General features: G+C 43.4%; 1 non-coding gene across 1 annotated transcript; it reads left to right on the forward strand.

Moving 5' to 3' along the window:
- Positions 1–1,114: 1,114 nt before the first annotated feature.
- On the forward strand, positions 1,115–1,242 carry LOC127197435 (small nucleolar RNA SNORA17). Its single transcript, XR_007831674.1, has one exon. It is a non-coding gene; the product is annotated as a small nucleolar RNA SNORA17 (small nucleolar RNA).
- Positions 1,243–7,087: the final 5,845 nt, after the last annotated feature.

The raw sequence follows: 7,087 nt of genomic DNA on the forward strand, positions 1-7,087 counted from the left end.
GTTTTCACAGACCCACAAGTTGTATGAAAGGAGCTGTTTGTCTAAAAGAAGAAACCTTTGCCCTTCTCAACAAGAAATCCTATGGTATTCATTTCATGAATTTTTGTAACATCTGTGAAGTTTACGATGGTGGTATTATTTATGTAGCAACTGAATTCTGAAATGCTTAAATTCATTTAATGCTCCCTATTTTCCCCCTGTAGAAAAAGGTCAAAAGACAAGAAGGACAAAGAAATCAATAATAGAGTATTATCCAAAGAAAGGCTTTTTAAATAATCAATTTTAAATAACCAATTTTAAATGTGTTCAGAATACTGACAAACACAGTACATAATCTCAAACATGGACTAGCACAGCACAAACAATATTGTAGGTGGAGATGGTGCTATTAATGAAAGTGATGTAGATAACCCAAGTTTAAGTGGCTTGTTAGAAATGTAGAACTAATTAATAAAAGGTGGGAACTCAGCTGAGAGAGAGAGACAGACAGACAGACAGACAGACAGACAGACAGAGACAGAGGCAGAGACAGAGACAGACAGACAGACACACACACACACACAGAGAGAGACAAAGACTATATTTTGGTAAAGTGGTGAGTCAGGCCAGGCCTCCAGACTGATAAGGACATGATGAAAACCCAAATCAGACAGGGAACTGATTGAAGAGGTGACATACAATATTGCTGGTCATTTTGGAAAAGAATGAAAGCAACATGATGAAATATGCTGCTGTTTTTTAAGTAATATAACTCATTTCATCCATCCAATGACAAAAATCAAATAACAGCTTACGGCTGCCAAAAATAAGTTGTAGTATTGAATAAATTAACAAATGATTCTGAGACAAGGCAATTTCATAGGTCATGCATTGTCCACCAGCCACATGAGACTAATAACTAAAATTAAATGAGGTAAACTCATGTCTTTGGTCCCTACTGGGTAGCTTCTCAAACACATGTGGCAGCATAGGTAGGAAGTCCTTCAGGAGAGCACTGGTGCTCATAACTGCTAGCAGGAGCAATACAGAAGTGAAGGGATCTAAACAGCACGCACGTTTACTAAGCACTTCTCATGTGTGAGTCAGTATATTAACTATTAAGATTACACCTGGCCCTGCCCCTACAAGTGTTGCAAGTATGGCTGCTGTGTCACATATGTACCAGTAGATGGCAGAGAGGAGAGAGTCTATGTCTAAGCTCAGTGCTCTGACCTATGGACATCTGATTAGCAGCCTACCATTCCTTGAGAAGAATTGGAGCCTGAGATGACCACCAGTCTAGCCTCAGGCAGGACCAGACGGGCTCCCAGGACAATCAGCAAGTCAGAGACTTACAACAAATCTACTTGGGACCACAGGCCACAAACAGGAGTGAGCCTGAGACAGATGATCCTCACATGGGGCCACTAGGGCCAAGACCACCACCAGACCAGTGCCATGGAACCCAGACAGGAAGCCTGAGATGACTACCGGCATGGCACCATGCATGCCTGGGGAGCAGACCATGTCCAGGATGACCCCTGCCCAGTGCCATAATGCACAAGCCAGACATAGCACTCCTGAGACCACACCTAAGACTACCACAGACAGAATTCTGCCTAAAAAAGGGCAAGCTTAGATGCAGGCAGAGTAGATGGCCAAACTCTGCCAAGACAAGATAAGCAAGTCCTCAGTAGTTCCTGCCTCACAAATATGTCTGTCAGATATATTGGGACAGAAGGCTGAAGATGAAGCTCCAATGTTATAGAGAGTTTTGGGTGACTGCTCAGGTAGCAAACTGTCTGTCATCTTCTCATTTGGAAAGCTACTGACTTTCACTTCCTGGATACTCCAGGTAACCAATTTTATTCCTTCTCAAGTCTCTCATGGGGTGGAAGACCAGACAGTTTAGTTTTACAATTAGGCTTAGTTGTTTAAGGGTCAAGGTGTTTTTAGGTCTAGATAGATATTTTAACTTGATAATGATGAGATATATTAGATACTGATTTACATTCAGAATTTAAGATGCACCAAGATAGGAAAGATGTTTTCTTCAAGGCTGTCAAATACAAATAGCCAAAACACTAAGAATGTAACATTTATATAATTCCTGATTGTGTCATGGTTCTTCTAGCTGTAGGTAGTTTATTGTATATATGTGTGATAATATAAATGTATATGTGAAAAATAAAAAAATGTTTAATTAAAAAAAAAGACTACACCAGACACTCAGACACCCTGGGCATCACTAAGAGTAGCAAGTAATTGGTAGAAAAATGGAAGAGAAAGAAACAGAAGAATGTGGGTACAATGAAGAGAGGCAGAACTGGAGACTTGAGGGTAGTGAGGAACAGCCTGACATGAGTAGCCAGTGATGCCACCTGAGACCATGGTGAGGGCCTGGCCTGTGCTGCCACTGGGTGCCACATTTAAGTCCATGGCCCTGCAGCAGCAGGGATTCTGTTACCACCAAATTCTAGGCAGATGTCCCTGGTCTGGGCTGCCCTCTGGGGACATGTTGATGTCAAAAGGCTCTACAGAACTGGCCCCAACCAAGAAGATGAGTATGGGAGAGCTGGCCTTACGACTCATTTCCTCTGCTGTGGCGTGGACTGGGAAGAAATACTCTCCTCCTCCCTCTCCCTTCACTCCCTGTGGCAGCAGGACAGCTGTCCCCTGTCCCTCACAAGCTGCAGCACTCAGGAGAGCCCCGCCCCTACCCTGGACAGCACAGTAGAACTGACTTTCATGATGGGGGCCTGGGTGAGCCAGGCATAGGGCATGAACAAAGGAGAGCCAGGCCTCACTCTTGTCTGCTGGACAGTGGCAAAGATGAGGAAGAGATACCCTCCTTCCCTTCCTGGTGCCTCCATGCCTATGGCAGGTGGGAAAGCTGGCCCTGAGGGCATGAGAGCTGGAGAACTGAGCCAGACCCTCCCAGGTTGTAACACTCAGTAGAGCATGCCCTGCTCCTCACCTGGGCAGAAGGATAGAGCTCGCCCTGTTTTGGGGGCAGTTGCTGGTGAGCTGGCCCTGAAGGCATGAGTACAGGAAAGCCAGAGGGCTAACCTGCTCACATGCCTCTCAGGCTCTAATCCAGGGCTTTGAATTGGTCCACCCCAGCATCTACTCCTTGATGTACTGCCAGAGTACTTAAAGGGGCAGGTCCTACAGATCCAAAATTACAGGATCTCCACGACACAAGGCAACCACAGGCTATCTGAGGGGAGTCCCAATGAGGTTCCAGTATTGATAGAGTAGCAGAAGCCAGAGGCCTCTTACCAGACCAAGGAATCATTGCAATGAATTATTTGCAAGCAAAGAAGTGTGGACAAAAGGGTATAATGTGGGATACACTGTGATACACTACAGCTTCCATGATGAGATGCTTATTTCTTTGGTTTTCTTTGTGTGTGTGAGGAGGTTGCAAGGGTGGAGGACAGATACAAAGGGAAGGGGAGGTGGATAAGATTGGCGTTCATAAGTAAAGTCCACAAAGAACCAATAAAAACTAAAGAAAAAAAGGTTATGCTGGGCAGTGTTGGCACACATCTTTCATCCCAGTAGTTGGGAGGCAGAGGCAGGAGGATTTCTATGAGTTCGAGGCCAGTCTGGTCTACCGAGCAAATTCCAGGACACCCAGCACTACTGCACAGAGAAACTTGTCTCGAAAATTTTAAATCTTTTGTTTTGTTTTGTTTTGTTTCAGAGCTTGAATTTTATTTATGATGGTATTTTCTTTTCTTTCGTTTTCTAAATTTTTTTATTAATTTATTCTTGTTACATCTCAATGGTTATCCCATCCCTTGTATCCTCCCATTCCTCTCTCCCTCCCATTTTCCCCTTACTCCCCTCTCCTATGACTGTGCCTGAGGGGGACTTCCTCCCCCTGTCTATGCTCATGGGAAAAAAATTAAATCTTAAAAAAAAAAAAAGATAAAATAGCTCTACCCTCATGGACTTACAGAGCAATAAGAAATTATAACATAAACAGGTGGTCAACCAAACAATGTTTCTGAGGCAGCAGCTGTAAGAAACACATTCCATGCTGTGAAAACCAATAAAACTGGGCACATTCTCTGGCCTAAAATGTGTTGATCTAGCTGATGCCCCCAAAAGAAAGAGCATGAAGTAAAAATGTGTTAATTAGTAAATTAAATCCATGAGTAAAATATGGAATTCTTCCCTCATTTTGGGGGTTTTTATTGAGAGGATAACCTACTGAGATAGCTATAAATCTGTCCTCACTGATTTCTCAATAAACATTTAAAAAATAGTGCTATAGAGCAGGCGTTCCCCCATTTCCTTTAGTGTTTTCAGTCATACTAGACAAAGGCCAAATGATAAGCAAATCAGTCCGGCCAGCTGGGGTGGCTCACGACTGTCATCTAGGCAGGGAGGACAGTGGCTATGAGGGCAAGGCCATCGTGGGCTACTTAGTGAGTCCCAGGCAAGCCAGGGCAAGGCAGCACTGTACCAAACAGAACACACCACAGATGCTTGAGGAGAGGAAAGGTGAAGATTCCTCGATAAAGAGCATGTGTGAACACCAGCATCCTGCACACTGCTCAGTCTTCACGTCTCCATGTAGTATGTTCTCCAGCTGTTCTTCATCCTAGCCATCACTAAATAGTTTGTTCACATTGACACAGAAGCCAGTAGATCCACTGTGATAATCACATTTTTTTTTCCAAAGAACAAAAAAGAAATTATAGCACTTTCAGTGGATTTCACATTAAAGCTAACATTTTAGGATTGTTTACTGATGGAAACTTGGTCTCAGATACATATGGAGTCTGATTACCCTGAACCAGCAAACATGACCTGGAAGTTAATATTGCACATTTATTTTAAAACTACTGTTCAATGGGTAATTTCTGCATTTATACTGATGTGAAATACAGATTGACTTAACAAGAAACAGAATCTGAGGCTCCATCCTGTACACCCAAACCCAACACTAGCAAGATTATTTTATCATGAATTTACTGTCACATAGCTCAGTGTAGTTTCTTTTCATTTCATCAGTTATGTTGTTCACATTCAATATTTGTTCACTGGGTTTGGGTTTTAATAATTCATAAAATCTATAAGCAAGAGCATTTACATTTTATGTCACCACATGCTTAATAAAAATGACAAGTTCACACCGTACAAATTAGTAGTCTAGGCAAAATCATTCTTCCAGTGCCATTTCCTTTGAAGAGCAAGTCCAGCCCTCCCTGCTCTTTCCATCAAGGTGTGGTCAAGGAGGGGTCATAGTTCTGCAGTGAGCCGTGAAAAGGTACGGGGCTACAAGTTCATGTGTAAATGTCCCAGGGCATTAAACATATCACTACATTTTAAATGGATGAAAATTCTGCGTCCTAGACCCCCCACACCCCGCCCCCCAAAAAAGGTAAAGAGTTTCCTCGTGCAGGAGCTTTACTATGGGCTTTAAACTTTAATACTACAATTCAACTTCTAAGCCTTCAAGTACCTCAGCTATTATCACAGAGCACTGGTACGAATCTCTGGAGAGAAGAATGAGATGAGGAGACTGTGCAGTGATCAGAGAATTTGTCATTTATAGAGAGAGAGAGCGTGTGAGAGAGAGAGAGGGAGGGAGGGAGGGAGAGAGAGAGAGAGAGAGGAAAGATGGGACACACATGAGGCCCCTGGCAAAAGCTGAACAGGTAGCTCAGCTTCCTAAGGATTGCAGTGTCCCCACACAAACAAGGACTTGATATCTCTGGTCAGATACACATTGTGAACGGAAGCAGAAAGGGGGAAAATCATTCAATCCTACAATTGCAAGGGGCAGAAACTCTGCTCACAATAGTGTGCTGCTTACATGGTATAATCCTGGGGAAATAAGTTGTGGAACTGGCCTCTGAGATGGCCAGCTATGGAAACAAAACAGCTGTGCTTTTTTACGTGTTGATTAATTCCCTCAGTCTGGCTGTTCCCAACTATCTAAAATCCCAGTCTCTTCCTAACAGCAATGGTTTAACGTGCAAACGTGCTTAAGGGTGAGCTAGGTCTAGTCTGTGAACAAAGCTCTGCCAATGCTGGGAGCTGAGGCTTTCAAGAGTCATAGCTCCACATGAAAAGCTAAAACTTAAGTAAAGTTCAAGGCTTTCTGAGTCCTGCTTGGGTTGGATACTGCTGTCCTCTCAAGTTCAGCTGAGGGTGGCTCAGGTCCTCTTTCTGAATTGTGCTTGAGAAGGGTAGACACCTGGGCCTACATGAGACAATCACCACGTTCTTCCCACCTGTCCCCCACGGAATGGTGCAATGGTATTCACCTGCTCTAACACAGTCCAGCCTGAGAATGCTCTTGGGCTAGTCAGTTTTAAATGTTCGCAGTTTGATGAAAATAACCAGGGAATTCTTAGCAGCTTCTCATAGGGATTGGGGTACATACCACAACTCTGTAAAATTAACAAAAATTGGGTGTGATTTCCAGGGTCCCATACCAAGCTTGTGTTCCACAGGAAAGCAGGAAGGGGATCTGGGCCAATGATTCTGATCAATGGAACAAGAGCCATTTAAAGAAGAGATTTAAGTACATAAAATAGAAGAAAGGGGCCGAATATCTATGAATAGAATTCGGAGGCACCACAGAGTAGAAAGGAGGACCGAGTAATAGAAGAACAAAGAAAGAGTGTCTCAATAGACTTTTCAAGTAGATCAAAACAGTGGCATCTAAAAAAGCCATGGAAAGAACCCTATGGCCATAGAGGCGTCGAGAATTCATAATGTTCCCTGATCCAACTTAATAGTAGAAATCTACATACAGGAGAGAAAATGGACTCGGAGCTTTTGATTTTAGCCAAAATGGAAAGTTCAAATAAAAATGAGCGGCCTCCACCTATTCTTACTTTTAGATCTAAGAGAGACCTACAATCTGTGCTTCCTGCCGGGAAAATAAAAGAAAGCATGATGCAGCGCCTGCTCTCCCTTGTATCTTTAGCCAGCATCTTCCAGTGTGCAGTTCTCTCAAGGTGAATGACAGACCCCAAGAGCAGTTACAGCAGAGGCACACTTCAATGTGTGCATGAACAGCTTCCCCTGGAGACTTCACTTCCTGCCGTGAGTACAGAATGTGCGCTCAGACTACGGGGCT

This window comes from Acomys russatus, chromosome 1 (assembly GCF_903995435.1).
Source record: "Acomys russatus chromosome 1, mAcoRus1.1, whole genome shotgun sequence".
Taxonomy (NCBI): Eukaryota; Metazoa; Chordata; class Mammalia; order Rodentia; family Muridae; genus Acomys; species Acomys russatus.